This window comes from Prinia subflava, chromosome 8 (assembly GCF_021018805.1).
Source record: "Prinia subflava isolate CZ2003 ecotype Zambia chromosome 8, Cam_Psub_1.2, whole genome shotgun sequence".
Classification (NCBI taxonomy): domain Eukaryota; kingdom Metazoa; phylum Chordata; class Aves; order Passeriformes; family Cisticolidae; genus Prinia; species Prinia subflava.
Genome location: NC_086254.1, coordinates 33,342,125 through 33,362,116, shown reverse-complemented (window position 1 = coordinate 33,362,116; position 19,992 = coordinate 33,342,125). Strand labels below are relative to the sequence as shown.

Here is a 19,992-nt window from a genome sequence, read left to right as displayed (position 1 = left end):
CAGAGCTCTTCTCTGAGGTGACACTTGTTTTTCCTGCTTGCCATTGCAGGCAGACATGTCTGTGGATATAAATGCAGAGGAAGATATGTTGCCTTCTGTTCAGCAGCTTTTCCTTTTCATGCCCAAGTCCCTAGAGGGAAATACTCTTTAGTGGATTGGGAGTCTTGCTAGGCATCACTGCAGTCTTGTGATATTAAATTAAAATTAATGTCACTGCCAAGAATCTCCTGTGTTCAGGAGCCAATGCCACACATTTGAGGCAGGCACAAGAGATGACCACAGAAGAGATGATGGGTTCCTGCCTTCTTTTCAAAACTTGGGAGTTGAAGTGATGGCTAGATAAGTTTTGTAGCTCAAGAAGACAAATCTCTTTGCAGACATTGATGTAAATCTGACCTGAGCTGGACTTCCAGAGATATGTCTGAGGTCATCTGTTTCATTCAGGACACACACACTGCAAGAACTGCCTGCGCTGTTGAATTTTTGGAACTTACACCCAAGTTCTAAATATTACAATGGCAGACTCATCTAATAACAGCAGACTTGGAGTTTGATCATCAGTTTTACAGAATCACAGAATAATCTGGGTTGCAAGGGACCCACAATGATCATCAGCTCTTAAGTGAACGACCCATACAGGGGTTTAACCACGAACTGTGGTGGTTTTAGCACCAGGCTCTGACCAGCTGAGCTAATCTCAGGATCTCTTCACTAAAACTGGCTTTTCTTCCTTTATTTTTCTTTTTTCCTGATTTGTCCCTGGAAATGCTGCCATTTCCTTTGCCTCCTTTGCATGTTACAGACACTGCAAAGGGAGAGGCTGTGTGAAGGACCTTGAGTTATACCCAAGAGTCTCTAACAAGTGTTCCTAGCAGCTGTGTTCTCAGTTCATTGATTTTTGCCAATGTGACAGTAAAAACAGAAGTAACTGTATGAGGGAGTGAAAAAGGGTGAACAGAAAGCCCACAGACCTCCCAGTGGCTGAAACTAAGCCAGTCCTCAACGTGAGAGGAGGAAGAGTCCTCCTTCTGCAGATGAGTTCTGTGAGCAGCAGGTCATGCAGACATCAGAGACTATGAAACAATGACTTTGTGTCAGAGAGTGGCGTGTGCTCTTGTACATTCATTACTTCTCTTCCCTCTGTGTTACATTCCCCTGGGGAATGGTTTCTTCCCTCTCAGGGACCCCTAGAGCCTGTAACCATGTAGTTTAACCCTCCCTCCCCTTTCTGACCCTATTAGCTCTGTCCCAAACTGCTCCTCCCTGGCAGGACCTAAGAAAAGACCCTCTTCCTCTGCACACACCCTCTTTCCCTCTGGAGACCACCTGGAATAAATGTCTTGAACTGCAGATGGAGGTCAGAGCCTCTTTTGGAATCCTTTTGTCCTGTCCATGAAATATTCCTCCAAAGCCCCCTAAGGTTTGGGCTAGCCTAGGAACATTGGAGGGGCTACAGGGGATTTATTTCACCTCTGAGAACTCTTTGTACCATACTTCCAACAAGACAAACATACCTGCAATGAAAATGCCTGGCTGTATCCTTGTAGAGGAGCTCCTAACTACAGGAGAGATCCTGAGGTTGTGATGACAGCGCTGCATGAATGCAAAGTGGTGCTTTCCAAAAGGGCTCCTAGAGAACCCTTCATCCTGCCTTGTCTTGCATCTGTTCACCTCCGCATTTTGAGGTCGAGTTGTTCCCATGATGGGCATGTTTTCAGAGGGCATCTTGACTTTTACAATGCTCTGGGTAGATCTGTCTCACCGCTCTCACTCTAACAGCTGAATATTTGGAGCTGCAAAATGGAAATTATTAGTAGCAGCTCTCCATGGATCTATTTGTGACCATATTGCTTAGCCTATACGTAACAGGTGGATGTTCTTGGGAAAGGAAGACGCAGTTGTGAGAAATATCTGAGTAAAGTAAAGTACTTCTGGAAGGAGCTGGGCTGTCTTTTTCACAGACTTTTCAGCTGCACATTGTGAGGAGTGAAAAGCTCTCAGCGAAGAATTGTTGTCAGCCTTGCACAGCAGCACCCTGGGCTTCCCTGGCCCTTCATCACAGGCTGTTCACGTTGGCTTCGTGTGGCTCAGTTCAGAGAAACAGGGTAAAAAAACCAGCAGTGCACATTTGGCCAACACTGGAGAGCCAGGAGATGGGCTGGACCCAGCTCAGCACTAGGAGTAGGGAGTGGATTTGCAGGGCTGGAGCTGCAGAGGTCAAACACGCTGCAAACACAGCTGGCACAAACAGCACAACATCAGGAAGGTTTCCCCTTTGCAGCAGCTGAGATGTTGGTTCAGTATTTTCTTTGCCAACTTCAGTGCAGGTTATTGCTAAATTCAAGCCATTAAGAATGAAAGTGTGCAATCCATGTGTAATTTTTAAAAATTGCTTAAAAATAAGATCGTAATTAGTTCAGCAGGAGGCATTTTTTAAAAAAAATATATTGCACTATAAAAACGAATAGAACCTTGATGCAATATTCAAAGTGCCTGGGCCTGTTTTTAGTTATGCTGGTTTTCTCCAAAAACGGCCCATAAAAATTTATATTATTTTAGAGCTTTAATTAGCTAAGTATGTAAACTAAAATAAATAAGAGTTTTGGAGACATTCAGAGGGGAAGAAAAGACAATATAAATGTTCATCCTAATTCTTATTTAGATGAAGAGTAATTACTTCCTTTGATGTTAAATCACCTTTTCTTTTTCTCACTCCATCCATGAATTTTCTCTCTGCTAACAGAACCTTGGGATTTTATTCCCCACACTTTGGCCCTGTCATTCTGCTTTATTAAACTGGCAGTTTGTTTGAACACTTCAGTTACTCATTAAATTTTACATTTTCTCTAGCTGTATTAATCACTGCTTTTTACGAACTGGGAATGTAAATGATCCCTTTGCCATCTACGCCGTGGGATAATTTGCCTTTGTAAGAGGCTCCTCAGCATTTCATGCAGTTTTCCTAGCCTTGTAATAAGTGGGCTTTTCTCCCTTCACTGTAAGATTTACTTTGGATCCTGCTTTCTACTATTGTTTTACACAAAGCAATTCCCCCCAAAAGTCAGATTTTCATAAAACTAACAGTCCTGTTTACGTGCTGCTCTGGCACTAAACTGTGCGTATGCAAATGGAAAAATGCAAATATGGGAATGTGTTAAAGGAGCCACTCTGTGGCTGGGGGACAGAAATCGCTTCTCTCAAATCCCCAAGGTTCCAGGCGTGCTCACAAAGATGGAAACGGGCTTAAATCCCTTGGGAAAGCTTAGCTGGCAGAGATCAATAATGTGTGAATGTGGCACGAAGAGCCTGTTCACAGAGATGAGTTCCATCGCTGATAACCCGGCTGTGGTGAGACACAGGGACTCAGCCAGGGCCCTGGTGAAGGCAGGGAAACGTCTCTCTCTTGGTGTTTTACACTTGGCTGTTCCCAGCAGATTTCCACGTAAACATGGAGCTTTGGAACAGGAACATGGAAGCAGAGAGGAGCTGCAGAAGGAACGGCCTGCTTGTCTCCAGAGCTGGGGAAGCGAACCCAGTGCTGATGGGGCCAGGGTCACGCCAGAGTCCCATTCCTTGCCACAGCTCTGGAGGATGAGGAAACAATCAGCATGTCCTCAGCCAGGAGGGACCCACAGGAGGGACCCACAGCCCAGCCCCTGTCCCTGCACAGACCCCCCAAAATCCCACCCTGTTCATCCCTGGCAGCGCTGTCCAAAGGCTCCTGGAGCTCTGGCAGCCTCGGGGCCGTGCCCATTCCCTGGGGAGCCTGGGCAGTGCCCATTCGGTCCCACCCACACTCCAATTAAACTCCAGGATTAGGAGCTTGTCCCTGTAACTCTGGCTGTAGGGAATCTGGTAATTAAAAGTAGATGAAACCTTTAGTTTAGGAAATGTTTGCATGTGCACGAGTGCCCCAAAGTTGCTGCAAGACTGCTGTAATTCCTCTAATATCACAGTTTGTCCAGTTTTATCAGCAAAGATTTTATCTATTTTTCCAAACCTGGAAGAATTGAGCAGTTTCCCCATGGAACAAAAGGCTTCTCTTGGTTGTGATGTAGAAAACACCAAAGTTTTCAGGTCCTACACTCAGATGTCCCCTGTGGTAGCCCAATCTCCCTGTGATAGTTCAGGTTTGCTCTGTTCCCAAGAGCTGTGCAACAAAGGCTCCTCACACTTCAAAGACAAAATCCACCAACTGCAGGTCCTGGGACCTACTGAAGCCAGAGCACAACTAGATTTCCTCACTTGGAAGGGTCAGAGAGGATAAGAATGACCAGAATGCTCATGGTAGAGTAAAAGAGGGGAGAAATTTGAAGTGTTGAAGGATTGAGCTATCTCAGAGCAAAGGCTCAGGACCAGTTGGTTTTCTCTTGCTGGATGCTGAGGCAGTGAGTGCAGAGCTGCTGCTCTCTGCACCCACCAGGCTCTGTGTGTGTGAGTCAAATAGATCAAAACACACTTAGACTGCTGCGTCTTTCAGCAACGTCTTTCATGCAAATTGTGGCTTTTTTTTTTTCAATAAATTACCCTTAATTTGAATCAATAAAAAAAAATCTGCCTTTCCATTACTGTGTGATGACTCTCTCTGGCTCCCTAGTGAATTCACAAATCTGTTTCTTGTTCAAGCCTCCAAATTATTTTGATGAGAAATAAGGCGAAGCAGTACAAACTAAGTTTTCTGCATGACTTTTCAGGACCAGGTGTCTGTACTCTAATTTGCCACATTTCGATGCCACCCTCCTTGTGTTGTAGATGTGGGAGCTGAAGCTGAGTCTCATTCAAATTTGTGTTCTTGTTATTGCTATTCAGAGCCTGAATACTTGTTGGTGAAAGGCTCTAATACTCCAGTAAGTCCAGGAGCAGCTGCTGAGTCTATTTAAATTATACTTTGTACCAAGCTCAAATTGTCAATAAAGGACCTTTTTCCTTCTATAAAATGCCCTGGGTTTTTTTCAGGGTAAGTTTAAGCAGCAACCACCTGAAGGTATTTTGCCTTTTAGCTATGGGTAAGCACAATATTTCTACACTTTTTATTTGAAGCCTATTGCCATTTTAAGTGACTTACCAGATTTGGAAAACTCATTTCAAGGGTCTGTAAAATCCTGAAATCAGGCTAGAAGAACATGGTGCAAATTCCTGTATTCACAGCTTTGATATGTCCTCTAACAAGCGATTATTTTTATGTTCTTTGAGGCTGAACCACTATAAGGCTTTGAGGTTGAAATCATGAATCACTTGAGACAATCAGAAAATAAAGGCTTGTACTGATCAGGGGCTTTTATTGCTGAAATTACAACTCAGGCTTGACCACAAATAGACATCCCTTTTCTAGTGGTGGCATTTGGAATTTTGAAGTCTGTGTTATGAGTCCTACAGGAATTGGTATAACCTCTACTCATTTTGTTTTGTGGAAACCCCTTGACTACTTTCTTTCCCCTGGAATATGTCTTATGATGGTGCAGACCACTGTACAGCAGATTTAACTATCAGCTAGCTTGTTTTTAGTCATCTTTAAAATAGTCTGCAGTGTGTCAGACATCCAGAAAAAAAAATTAAAAACTATGTTAGGATATGAAAAGTGTGATCTGGGTGGATGGAGGAGAATGTGGCGTCAGAATGATTTGCTGCATGAATCACTGTGACTAAGTGTCCTTTATGTTCTTGCCTGGGGTTGTGAAAGTCTGGAGTCAGAGCCTGAGGGGGTTCCTGCCTTTTCCTCCCCTGGCCCTGCTGCAGTCACCCTGCAGTGCTGGAAGCACAGCCCAGGGTCACGGTGACTGGCTATGTGGGACAGTGTGGGAGAGCCCTGAAAAAAGTGCCTTAAAGAGGCACTTACAGAAATATCCACCATTTCTTGGTCTGTGCTCCTCTAATTGTGCTTTAGAATTGAAACCTAATGAAGTACGCTTTGAAAAGTGCCTGAGCCATTCAGGCTGGGGTTTATTCTGCAGTTCCCAGCATGGGGAGCCAAGTCTGCATCTGCAGCAATTAACCTTGGTCACTCCTCACCAGGACACGTTAACACCTCGGGGCTTCCCCCGTTGCTCTGCCCCAGCTCCAGGCCCTGGCCCGGCAGAGGTGTTGGCACTGTGGCTCTCCTTGGCACAGGGTGACAGTGGCACCGAGGTGCCAAGCTGCTTTCTTCCCCTTCTGCCCTCTCCAAACGCTTCAGGAGTGGTGGGGAAAGCAGAAAATGCAGAGCACTGCCCCAAGCAGGACAGACCTAGAGCAGATTCCATGTGTGCTCCTGGAGACACCCTTGCCAAGGGGGAGGACCCCAAAAGAGGCTCCAAAGAGTTGAGGTACGTTCTTTATGGAGGTGTTTCTGTACATTCTTTATGGAGCTGCTTCTCCTTCTTGATAAAGCAGAGGTGGAGCTAGTCAGACTCATTTTACATCTCATTAGCAAAAGGGAAGAAGCAGCAGAGCGAGATCGTCCTAAAGGGGGAGTTGGAAAAATAAATTGGATTATTTTAAAGTTTGTCCTTTGAGACTCTGAGCTGTGAAGACTTTTAATGCCACCTAAAGCAATTCAGAGTATCTTTGGAGCATCACAAGGATGAAGTGAAGAGTGCTCAGAATATTGCTGTTATTGTGGGGAACAAAAAAGGAGGTTGAAGCAATTAATGGATTGTCCAATAAACACAATTCGTGGTTGATGATATTCCTACAGATGAAGTAGTAGGAAAATCCAATAGACTATTACAAAAGGGAACAGAAAAGTATCTTCTTTCACTCCTATTTGGAACTCGAGAGCAGGCAAGTGTAATGAAGTACAGCAAGTGCATTATGCCAAGAGTTTTGCAAAACATTTTTAAAGTGTGATTGAAATGTTTTTGTGTGGATTGGAAGTTGATTACAGCACCATAAAATCAGAATTGGAGTTAAGAGGTATCTAAAGATCTTAACAGTTCACTTTTCATTCACAAGGTCTCCACACTGTGCCTTCAGAAAACAAAATAACACAGCTGAAATAAATGTTACAATGTAAAATGGACCATAATGCACATAATACAGTTATTTTTGTGCTAGTCAGTGTTTGAGTGAATGCCCATGTTTTCTCAAATTGAGTAAAATACAAAAATCAATGTAGCATGGGGAGAAAGGTCTGGAGCTGGCTTTAGTTTGTCCTTGTGTGAACAAAATGAATCAGCCTCTGCTCTGAGTGCTGTGTGAGGCTTCGCTGATGTGGTTCCTGGGGTTGCCTATTTGGACACGTATCCCACCCTGTGGACCAGCAGTTTTATTTGAAGACAGCTGGATTTTAGGAAGTGAAGAGATATTTATACAGAACAGCACACAAAGAGCTGGGTCATGATTTATTTTTCTGCCTCCAGTCTCTTTCCTAGTGGGCAAGAGATTTGTAGGCACTGGATTTTTAAGTCTTATGCTTTGAACAACCCTGTCTGGCCAGTCCTTTCCAGTGTCCTGTGCCCAGGTCAGATGCCTCCAGTGATCCTGAAGCACTCTGATGAGCTGGGGAGAAGCATTGCCTGAATTGCTCACTTTGGAACACATTTCCTGCACTTGCTGTGTGTTTTCTCCCTCTACAAAGAGTATTTAGTTGTTCAATGAGATGTAGCTCACTTGGAGCTAATGGATAGCTCAGAGACACCTTTGTGTGGGAAGGCACTTTAAAAAAAATGGAAACATTTGTTTTGGTAGGAATTTTTAAACTTGCTTTATAAACTGTGGATTTTACAGCCTCTTGCTTCTGGGAAAATACAGTTCAGGTAAATAAAGCAGAAAACTTGCTGCAGCAAACCTGATTGGAGACGACCTCTTCTACAACAGTAATGGGATTTTATTCATGTGGTACATAATGTGTCTGCAAAGCTATACTCCATGTATTTACTCAAAGCAGTTTTGTCTTGAGGAACAAAGGATGTTGTTTTTCCAGGGTGATGGAGGATTTCCAGATGTCTTCTGACTTTGGATTATCCCCAGGACATTAGAAAATCAGGTCCAGGATTTATTCAAGAGGGAACCAGCAGCAGTGAGTTTATTTAGCAGAAGTTGCAAACAGTCAGTGCACAAATGAAAAGTCTCTGGATGTGAGCACTGGGAAGACTTTTGAAAGGCTCTGTAATGTCAGGCACAAGATTTGTTCTTTCTGATGACTGCTTTTATAAGAGGGGTGTAGGAGAAGGGAATGTAGGCGTCCTCACCCCTGCTCAGTAACAGATGTGTTAATTAACTAATACAGCTTCACCTCTGATGAGTAACAGCTATAGCCAACAAGGATGAGTGAGATAAAAGAGGGGTGAGCTGGTAAGGGGAGGATCAGCATGGAGGAGGGACCCTGAGGAGTGTGAAGGAAAGAATCATGAAGCAGTGTCCTGAGGAGAGAGAACTGCTGCTGTGAGGGCAGTCTGGGTCTGTAATTGTTGGAACCTGCAGCCATAGTCTAGCTGGGGAAAAACCTGCAGTCACAGTCTGCACACCAATCCCTGCAGCCACAGTCTAGCTGGGTAAAAGTCTGCAGTCAGAGTCTACAAACCAATATATGCAGCCATAGTTTAGCAGGAAATACCCAGCAGTCAGAGGCTGCAAGGGAAGCCTACAGCAGGAGCTTGCTGCAGCCAGGGTCAGGGAGTGGTTGGAGTCAGGATGGCTGAGTTGTAAAGAGGAATAAACCAGGGCCCTTTTCATGCTGTGATAAACAAGAAGTCTGTGTCTTGGCTCATTTCTACTCTCTAGCAAGAGGGCTGCTGCAACAGAGGTGAAAGCAAAATGTCAGTGTCAGGCCATGTGCCCCTGAGAGAGGGAGGGAGCAGAAACTTTCCAGCAAGGGTGGGAAAAAGGAGCGTTATGTGAGGAGTTCGAGGGAGTTAAATAGCTTTTTTTAAAGTTTTAACTGATCCAACAATGTAGCATGTTGAGATGTAGAAGGAAAAGGTGTGGGAGAGATTTTTGGGATTGGGGCAGTTGGTTGTTGACGCCTCAGGCTCAGCCTCTGTGCTGCTCTGAGATGGGGTTTGGGGAGCTCTATCTCCCCTTTTCCATTTCCCCAGGTCCACCCCACAGCTGGGCCTGGGTCCTTCCCCTTTGACCCCACTGTCACAGCAAGAGGGGCCAGCAGAGAGCTCTGCCAGGCCCAGCTCCATCCCAGGCTGGGCAATATTCATGAGAACTTTACCCCTGTCTGCCTTTGGGGAGCTGCTCAGAACACGTGTTCCATCTTGATATTCATACACAGGACAGCTTCTTAAGCTCTAAATTCCAAGCAAATATTTTGCATATAAACATTAATTTTCTTCACTGTTATCTAGCTCAAAGCTGACCATTTTTCTGCTAGAATGTTGCAGAAGCAACTTGGCTTTTTTTTTCTTACTGGCTGAAGCAGTTCAGGTGGATTTATTTGCCACTACTTAAGGCATTAAAACAAGGTTTTTACATTGGCTTCAGGAGGAATTTCTTGCCCTCTTATTTATGGCTGGTGTGCATTAATGAGGGAGCTGGTTTGGCTTCCATTCTGTTTTGCAGGGCTGATTTAGACTTGCAGCAGTTTTCAAAATCCTTGCAAGCAGAGAAACTATTTTTTGACAGTTATGCTAGACAGAAAGGGTGAAAGTATTAATTTAAAAATATGGAAAATGGGTTGGGAAATTGCACAGCCTATTTTCATCCCACACTTATTCCATACAGTTGTGGGGTTTTTTTCTTTCTGGTGAAAAAAAATCCAAAGTTTGGAAAACTTTATGATATAGCTTGAGAGGCAACTGTAAAAAGTGCAGTCAGAGTCATTGCTTTAACACACAATGTCAAAAAATGGTTGTACCTGCTTTTGTGATGCTTTGTCTTTCTGGTATGGTAAACTCAATGTGCAAAGAGCTTAGTGAGGTACAGACAAATTTTTTTCTGATTAGCAAAATATGACCACACTTACTTACTTACATGGGTACTTGGGTTTGGAGATGCTTTGAGTTCTCCTCTAAGTCTGAAAATCTTAAGATAGAGGCCAAAAAAAATCAACATAGAAAAGTAAATTTTGTTTTAATAGGTGTCAGAACTGATTGATAAGTGAATTTTCACACTTAGTGCTCTGTGATTCCTTCACTGAAGAAGAATTTTTTTTTTGTGTGTGTGTGTGAGTGATCACAGGCTGGTCTTGGGACAAGAACAGAGCTCTGGGCTTGTTTCACTTATTCTCTGCTTTTGAGATGAGAATGTAGAGATGCCCTTCAGATCCCCTTGGCTGCAAAGGAGGCTAAATGTGTGTTTGAGGGGTTTGCTGGGCTCAGAACACTGGCTTAGTGCTTCCAGCTGGTGTTCCTGGTGTACTGAGCCCTCCTCCTGCCCTTCATCCCTTGCAGATGTACCCAGGTGTGCAGCCAGGCTTCTTACGGTTCTTGTGTCTTAAGAGTATTGATACTTTTGTAAGACTTTCCACATGGTTTGAGGTTAAAGCTGTGACTTGACCACCCTGTGCTGCTTTTGCTTCTGTGTTAATCACCTGCAGTCTGTGACAGGAGCAGTAATGTTCACAGAATCCTAGAATGGGTTGGGTTGGAAAGGACCCTAAAACCTCCTCCAGGGTCCAGCCTGGAGGAGAAAAGGCTCTGAGGAGACCTTGGAGCACTTTCATTACCTAAAGAGCTGTAAGAGAGTTAGAGAGAGGCTTTGTGAAGGCATGGAGTGATAGGACCAGGGGAAATGGTTTTAAGCTGAAAGAGAGTAGAGATTTAGATTAGATATTAGGAGGAAATTCTTTACTAAGAGTGTGGTGCAGCACTGGAGTTGGTAACTGAGAGAAGATGAGGCTGCCCCTGGATCCCTGGCAGTGCCCAAGGCCAGGTTGGACAGGGCTTGGAGCAGCCTGGGACAGTGGAAGGTGTCCCTGCCATGGCAGAGGGTGGCACTGGATTAACTTCAAGATCCCTTCCAACCCGAACTATTTTGTGATTCTTTGAATTGAGTCTCTGCTATTACATTCCTTACATTTAACAGCCCATGGGGTGTTGTAGGGGGATTATGCTTCTCTCCTGTTCCCTTCAAGAAAACCAGCAGCTCTGGTAATATATGTTGAAAAGAAGGGATTCCTTATGTTCTTCATGCCTTTGCTTTCACGCCCAAGTGAGGCTTGTGCTGGGATGTGAAGATGGAGGTGAGCTAGACAAAATATTAACAGGCTTTGGTGCAAAACACAGATCTGAGTCCTCCACCTCTGACACTCTCAGCCTTGAACATGAAATCAAAAGTAGAGCCCACATTCTGGGCCCTGGGTGTTTATGATTTACACCCTGCTTGATACCAGCCTCGGAACTGGAAGTGGCAAGTGCTACCAGTCAGCTGAAGCAGGGACAGGGACTGTGCCAGTCTCCATGTGGCTGGGAGCCTGGAGTGGAATCTCTGTTGCAGGAGGAGAATCTCTGTAGCTACTTAAAATGATACAAAGCCACAATTATATCTCACCTTTGGAAAGCAAATGGTCTTTAATTGCCTGCTGAAACTGTGGTTTGCCAAGATTAAATGTAGGATTAATGCCTGAAAGTAAAGATTTCTGCAGGAAAAGCAGTGTAACCCAAGTCTGGGCTCTGTCCCTGAGACCTGCACCTGCTTTTTGCTCTTGGATTCAGGGGGCAGTGACTCTGTAATTCGCTCCTGTGTGGCATCAGCTTTCCATGCAGTGGTTGGTGTTTTACTGTGGAAGTGTGGTTCTGAGAATGACCCCAGGCAAGGGGCTGTGGGGGAGAAAAGAGCTGCTTTTCATTCTCCAATGAGTTTCAGGCTGGGGAAGGTGTTGGCTTGCCAGGTTTGAATTCAGAAGTGCTAATTGTCCTTATCCAGCTGAGCCCTGCTCCTCAGAGCTGTCACTGCAGGGGAGGGGACAATTAAACCTTCATGGCTCAGCCTGGTGAGCAGTGACTGGGGAAGAGCCACTGGTGATGCTGGGGCCATCTCTGTAAGAAACAGGTAATTTTAAAAGCATCTGATGGATCTTGTTGTCAGGTCTCAACTGAGCAGAAAGGGAAGGCCATGGTTGGGAATGGCTGTTTCTTGCTGTTCTTTCCACTGAAATCTGCTTTTGATGTTGGGTATCTTCTGAATGATACAAACTCAAGTTCAGAAAGGTGTGTTTTGGAAACTCAGTGCTGACTATGTGACAATGAATCCATATCTGGTAAGGACTATGGAGAAGCCTTATGAAATTTCTGAAAGGTCTGTGGTGCTCAGAATGATGGTGAGTGAGATGTTCAGTAGAATGTCTCCAATTTGTACACCCTCTGCACACGCTGAATTCAAAATAAAACATTTCCAGCAGACACCCAGAGCTACAGCTGGTTTTCTTCCATCATAAAAACCTGGTCTAGTGGAAGGTGCCCCTGCCCATGGCAGTGGATTTGGAACAAGATGATGTTTAAGGTCCCTTCCAAGCCAAACCATTCTGTGATAAAAGTCCTTTTCATGGTTAACTCACATTGCACATGACATCTTAACACCTGGTTAGAGGAACACTGCTTCCCCGAGGCAGCAGCTAGGGAAATGAATGGTTATGTTTGTATAACTTTGAGTTCAAGGAGATTTCTGTCAGACTTGAATGCATCCGTTGATTTGTGTTTATTTTTGGGATACGGGGGAAAATGAAGTTTTCCTGTAGGCTTTATTAGAGCATGGAGTGGAATATGTAAGGCAAGATTTAAAACTAAATAGCCTATTGTTTCCTGAGGTGTTTTCAATCATAAAGCCTTGCAGTTGGTTTCCCCTCCCCTCCATCTGCAGTGCTGAACCCTGTGAAACACATCCAGCTCTCTGCTGATACCTGACTCCCTTATCTCTGCACTCTTATGAATTGCAGAATGTTTTCCAGCCCTGGAAAATCACACTCTGCCTGTGACAAAATTCTTCCTCATCTATTTGTGAAGTCTTGTGCCAACCCTGTTATGGATTGCAGCAAGTGGCATGGCAAAGCACAGGGGAAGGTTCCTGGTGGCTGCAGGTGCTGGGCAGGAGCACAGCCTGGCACTCCCAGAGCTGCTCCACTCGTGGTGGGTGTGAGTGCACTGGAGCTGGGCTCCTGGCAGCTGAACACTGAGCATTTCTAAAGCTGCTCTAAGGAGGATCTAAACACCTCTAAGTCAGGCTTGCTCACAGCTGAGTCTGCCTGGGTGTCATCTGGGTAAATAGAAGTGACTCTAGCTCCAGAGAGGATTATGCAATTGGGACCAAAGTGGTTTTCAAAATGAGAATTACAGAACCCCAGAATGGTTTGAGTTGGAAGGGACCTTAAAGCCCATCTCATTCCACCCCCTGCCATGGGCAGGGACACCTTCCACTATCCCAGGCTGCTCCAAGCCCTGCCCAGCTGTGGACTTATATACATCCAGGGATGCCATGTCCACAAACTCTCTGGGCACCCTGTGCCAGTGCCTCTCCACAGGGATTTCTTCACAATATCAAATCCAAATCATTCCCCCTTGTTCTATCACTGCACACCCTTATGGAAAGTCCCTCTCCCAAAGGCTCCACTTTAAAAAAAAAAAAGGCAGGAATTAAAACTGGGACTGGTTTACAGCTTTAATTTTCTGGGATGCCAGCAGCTTTGTTGTTTCAGTGGGTTTGGTCCCAGGCTTTTCCATCAGCTGAGCTGGGCAGGGCAGTCAGCAATGGGCCAGGTGGGACCTGGTGGCAGGACACAGTGGCAGGGGAAGGGACTCCAGACAATGGGATTTTCTGGTCGGGTGGACAGGCTGCCTCCTCCTGTCCTGCTTGCTGGAGGAACTGACATCTGTGACAGTCCTTGGGATCCTTATTCCCAGTGCAGTCCCCCTCCCCGTGCCCTGTGTGCAGCATGGTGTGATAAGAACTGAGGGATAAAAAAGGTCTTGATGCCAGGTCTTGCTTCACAAGGCAGGAATGAATTCAAAAAGCAGCAAGAAGTCAGGAAAAGCTGGCTTTTCTCCTGGCTCAGTTAAGGGACAGACACCAGTGAGGGTGTCCCTGCAGACCTGCTCCTGGCCTTGGCACACTCATGCATGGAGTGGCTGTGTCATCTTCCTGGTCCTGCCTCCTCTCTTGTCCATTGCAAGAGATTGTTTTAGTCTTGAGGCATTGCTGAGTGAAAAAGGGGAGAAAACACCCTGGTTTATGTATAGAGAGACCTACTGCAGCTGTCAGCTCCAAATCATCCCCAGTGGGAGGTGTTGCAGGAGGGGTGTGGAGAGGCAGAACGGGCTGTTTTATAAAGACAGGCACATAAAACATCGGTGGGAATGTAGGGGAATAATGCAATGGATTTATGGCCTTCAAATGCCTTCCCCAAACTGCTATGCAGGCTGTCACTAAAGTGGAAAATAGATATAAGGTTGTATAATGTACCCACAAAGTGGTGTGTGATTTAACAGCAGTACTTACCATTTGCATTGAAACGGGCTGCAATTGCTAAAATCAGAGGGGAAGCTTAAAGTCCTAATGTTTGATGGTGGATATGAGTGTAGAGAGCAAAATTCTGCTCACTGGGGTTGATTAATTCTATATGGCAAAAGATAGAAGATAAAGTGCTCTGCATACCGGGATCAATTGCTGTGGGAAGAAACATATGAGCATATTTTTTTTTCCCCTTGACTGGCAGACTCTCAATCCTGAGACATTGGAGTGTTCTGCCCTCAGTTTTAAGGTTATGAACACACAAAATCCTGACAACTCTGTTATTCATCAGGGTGAAATCTTACTCATATGCACCAAATGTATGGGCAGGCTAAATGGATCTATCAGCTGTGATTTGAGCAGAATATTCTGCCTTGTTAATTTATTTAAGAGGATTAAAGAGAGTCTGAACAGCCATCCTGGGTTCCCTGAGGATTTTAGTAGTGGGGGGCAAGAAGGGCCATTACAGTGGAGTGATGAGATCTTTATCACGAAGTGTTCTTGTGTCAAGCTTAGGGCCTCATAATAGATTCTTCCAAAGGAACTTCTAGACCCAAAGTTAACTCATCACATCTCTTGATGGTCTATTTTCCTGCTTAATTACCACATTTTTAACAATAGGTACTCTTTTTTTTTTTCCTATGGGGATTTTTTTAACCTCTAATTTTCAACTCTTGCTGGCATTTTTATTTTAGAAAGCACAGGACAAAGCACTTTCTTCCTCCACCACGCAAAGAAGGAGTAAAATTCACCAGATTTACTTGCTTGTTCACCACTGAAGTTTTGAAAAATCCAATTGGGTTATTTGTGTTATTTTTTAAATTATGTGCTTTGTCTCTTGCAGTGGGAAATAAACTTGTGCTTCCTAGTTTAGTTAATACCTCTGCTGTTGTCTCTCCCATCCCCATGAAAGTTTTATGTCCTTATAAGAGAAGTTCTGCAGTCGCAGACAATGACAGTTAGCAAAGTGTTCACATCTCCCCAGAAAATTGTGTTAAATTGGCCTCTGTGAGGGAGAGAAGAGCTGTGCTTATGCTCTCAATATTACATCTACATCTCTGGGGTTGTTACCATAGCTCAGTGATTTCAAGGCATTAATATCCTGAGCTTTAAAGTGGATAAAAACCAGAGGGAAAGATGGAATAAGAGGGGGTGCCCCTAGTTAATGGGGACTAGAGTGCGCTGGAATTGTTGCTTAAATAACAACCAGCAGTGAACTTGCTCACCAGCCTACTCCTTTATGCTGATCTTATTTTACTCTCCAGCCTATCACAGCAATTACACATCACTGAACACTGGACATTAAACCCATAAAGCCTTTTTTGATGCTTTCCAGTAGACTCAAACTCGTTCTGTTGGCCTGTTCTACATTTTACAAAGAATTTGGACTCATGTGGCCAAGTTTTGCACAGTTGACTGGGGATTTCAGTATCCTGAGCACATCCCTGCTGTCCAGCTGGGAGAACCCCAGGCTCAGTGTCCTCCCCCACTCGTGCTGGTGGGGAAATTGCTGATCTTTATTCTTCCAAGTTCCTTCACCATTTGGCTTTCTGATTTTTCTCAAATTTGCTGCTTTTATTAGTTCAGTATGAGAAGTATTTTATTAACTCAGTGAAGGAAGTTCCAAGGATATTTAGTATTTATTAATGTGTGTTTCTTTGCCCGATTTTGCTGTGTTTAGATCTGTTGCAGTGCTGGCCACTAAAATTTTCCTTGGGACTATCAAGTTCCCCTGGAGCTGATGTGTAAATTCTCCATTCCCTATGGAAACCCTGGACAGACATTCCAGTTTGCAGAGCAAAGAAAACTTTCCATTTAGGACAGTGCCTGGCCTGCAGGGAGATCAGGAAGGTGGTTAAAAACTATACAGTTTCAGTCTTGTGAAAAATTTCCTCATCATTGTAATTTTTTTTAATCTTTCCAATCAGAATTAATTTTTAAAATATATTTTTTGGTATTTTTCTGTTTGTTTTCTGTTTATGCTTTTAAACTTTTAAATTAATAAAGTTGTTTTGTGGGATTTTTTTTCTTTTTTGCGAATACAGAAGTATTAGATGGCTCAGCTTGTCTTTAAAATAGATTATTTAAAAATAATTTAGAACAGCTGCTTTTGAGCGATTGAGTCATCTCATTTTTTTAGATTAGCATCTCTTGTTTGTTTTGTAATGAAATGCTGTGACACTTGAAACAAGAAATTAAGGTAAATATTCGGCATACAAACCACAAGACAGGTGTTTTTTCCAGCATCCTCCTTGTTCCAGAGAAGTGCCATATTTCTTCTCCAGACATGTTTTTGTGCTTTTATAAATTACTCCAGAGTTGGAAACTTCCATGGTTCCTTGAAAATGTTTCACTCTCTGATTCCCTACAATTTCTCTTGCTTCAGAAAATTGAGTTTAAATCAGTTGAGAAGACTGGAACCTTTTGGTGCCTTCCTTTTACCTGGCTATAATTGTGTGGAGAACGCATAAAAATGGACACCTAAGTGATACATTGATTTCTGCAGGAGAAACCCCCTGCCCCAGAGCCATGGATGCACACAGACCCAGGGCTGTGGCACTCCTGAGATATTCCAGGGGAAAATCCCACTGCATGGAGCCCCTGGAGGTGCTGCTGGCTGTGGGGAGGGGGCAGAGCAGGGATGAGTGCAGGGTGGCACAGCAGGGATGAGTGCAGGGTGGTACAGCAGGGATGAGTGCCAGGGTGGTACAGCAGGGATGAGTGCCATGGTGGCACAGCAGGGATGAGTGCCAGGGGGGCACAGCAGGGATGAGTGCAGGGTGGCAGGGCAGGGATGAGTGCAGGGTGGCAGGGCAGGGATGAGTGCCAGGGGGGCACAGCAGGGATGAGTGCAGGGTGGTACAGCAGGGATGAGTGCAGGGTGGTACAGCAGGGATGAGTGCCAGGGTGGCAGGGCAGGGATGAGTGCAGGGTGGCAGAACAGTAATGTGTGCCAGCCCAGCCCCAGGACACGCTGCTGGCAGGGGCAGCTGTGGCTGCAGCTGGAGTGGCAGCTGCTGTCGCTGTGCCTGCAGGTTCAGACAGGAATGAGGCTGAGACAGAGCTCTCAGATGTTGATCCACGCTCAGGGCAGCACTTACAGCTAAGGAACAGCAGGTAGCTCACTTGGAAGAGAAAAATGATGGGTTGTTTGGTTGGTTTTTTGCTGAGCTGGAAGAGTTTGTCTCCTTTTCCAAGCAGATAGCTCTGTTTCCAGGGCTGCTTCCTCTGGTTCACCTGGGGCTTAACCAGCAGCACTCAGCAATTCCAGAAATCCACAGACTTCTCAGCCACACAAATGTTTGTGTAGAGGAGTGTAGAAGGTCTAGAGGAGTGTAGAAGGTTTTCTAAATAGCAGCCTTCAGGTCCTCGTGGTGGTGAGGAGAGTCCTCCCAGAGGTGGGCACACAGCCCAGGGGCTCTCCTGGCAGTGTCTGTGTGCCCTTTAACCCAGGGACTCTCCTGGCACTGTCTGTGTGCCCTTTAACCCAGGGACTCTCCTGGCAGTGTCTGTGTGCCCTTCAGGGGCTCTCCTGGCACTGTCTGTGTGCCCTTTAACCCGGGGACTCTCCTGGCACTGTCTGTGTGCTCTTTAACCCAGGGGCTCTCCTGGCACTGTCTGTGTGCCCTTTAACCCAGGGGCTCTCCTGGCACTGTCTGTGTGCTCTTTAACCCAGGGACTCTCCTGGCAGTGTCTGTGTGCCCTTCAGGGGCTCTCCTGGCACTGTCTGTGTGCTCTTTAACCCAGGGGCTCTCCTGGCACTGTCTGTGTGCTCTTTAACCCAGGGGCTCTCCTGGCACTGTCTGTGTGCTCTTTAACCCAGGGGCTCTCCTGGCAGTGTCTGTGTGCCTTTTCCTGCCCACTCCAGTCACTCAGAGCCCTCCTGGAGGGATGCAGAGAAGACTCGACCCTGATGAGAGCAAGAATTGCTTGCTGGATCTGCACCCTTTGCACTCAGCAGCCTGTAAATATTTCTGCTGCTGGCCTGAGTGACACTGGGCACGTGCACAGCTTTGCACTGTTCTTTTTCTGTTCTCTGTGCTGCATCCAGGTGCTCTTAATGTGTCAAAGTCAAATGTTCTGTTTTGGGGACAAGGGTGGCTGCCTCTGAATGCCCTCACACCCATAGCAGGGTCTGTATCTACTGGGAAGAGTCTCTGCTGCAGAAAAAGTAAACTCACATTTGGCTGTGCCACAAATCTCTCTGCTGCAGTTTATGTATCCTGAAAAGAGTCTTGGGAAATCCTGAAGTCTGATTTGAGTGAGCAGTTCCTCTGAAAATTGATCCACACTACAATATCAAATTGGGGACATTTTCTCAAGTGCTGTTTCCTCCTTCCCTGCTTCTTGTGAGTTGACCCAGGTTGTTTTAAGGCCACTTGTACTCATTCTCTGCTACAGTCAACAGAAAAATAAAGACTGGCTTGGTTGTGGTGTTTTCTTTTTTTTTTATCAGTGAGGTTTTCTTTCTTTAGTCTTTTCTTTTCTTGAAAGTTCTCCTAGCTCTTTTTGCCTTAAGGGGATAGGTTTTTAATTTTTTTTTTTTAATAAGGAAAAAACAACTTTTTCTGTAATGATTTTAGAACTGCTGAAGGTAGCTGAATACATTTATTTATATGGATGGAGATCAAGGACAAGTGCATCTTGCACTTGTATTTATAGCCTTCAGTATAATGTGTTTGAAAATAAATGCCACTGATTTTGCATAGGTCACTGCCTGACCTGGGCACCCTGTGAATGTGCTGTTCAGTGCCCCAGGTGCAGGAAGTTCCCTTTCTTCTTCCCCAATTCCTATTTTGCTGATTCCCCTTTGTAGTTTTATAGAATTTCTATTCCTCTAGCTCCTGATGTGCCAACAGAGCATACAAGATTGCATGGGCTCATTCCTACATAACATTAAATTAAATGCATTTTTCTTTCTGGATTTTAGCTATGGCATGGACAGGGTGATGTCTGTTGATTTAAGTATTTGTTTCTCAATTTAATTCCAATGCTCTTCTTACAAATTCCCTTGCCTGGAAGTGCCTTGATGCAGTAAGAACTCAAAATACTGTCCCATGCCACGCTGGTTCATGGATCCCTGAGGGAAAAGCAGTGGGTGTAGAGATTTTCCTTCTGCTTTTAATTTTTTGTTTGTTTTAAGAACCATTATGCTCAGATGTCTCTCTTTCTTGGGTGTCTGGCACATAATAAAAATTTAAACCCAGGTTGTAATTCTTGGAAAAATCAGCTAGTTTTCAATGAAATCACCTGCAAGCTGTCTAATTAGAATTCCTTGAAGAGTTCTGCTTCTGTACTTTCTTGTTGCTGGTGTAATTCATGCCCTTTCTCTGTTACACTGCTTTATCTTGGGTGTCAGCTCTGTCTAAATTGTTCTTCTCTGTCCAAATAACAGGATTCACATGCTCTCAGCCTTCTCTGGTGTCAGTAACATCAGTCTTGGTCTCTTATTTATCCTGATATTATTAAAGCCTCCCTTTTTAAACACTGGATATTTTTTTTTCCTCAAAATGCAACATTTTCCTCCTGTCACAAAGCAAGTGACTTAAAGATTTTCAAAGGCTCTTCCAGAAAGGCTGGGAATTAGATTTTTGTGGAGACCTTAATAAAAAAAAAAAAGACCTC

General features: G+C 44.7%; 1 protein-coding gene across 2 annotated transcripts in view; it reads left to right on the top strand.

Moving 5' to 3' along the window:
- Positions 1–19,992, top strand: part of PTPRT (protein tyrosine phosphatase receptor type T) — a 446,577-nt gene that overhangs the window by 302,938 nt on the left and 123,647 nt on the right. The gene's annotated exons all lie outside the window — the stretch shown is intronic.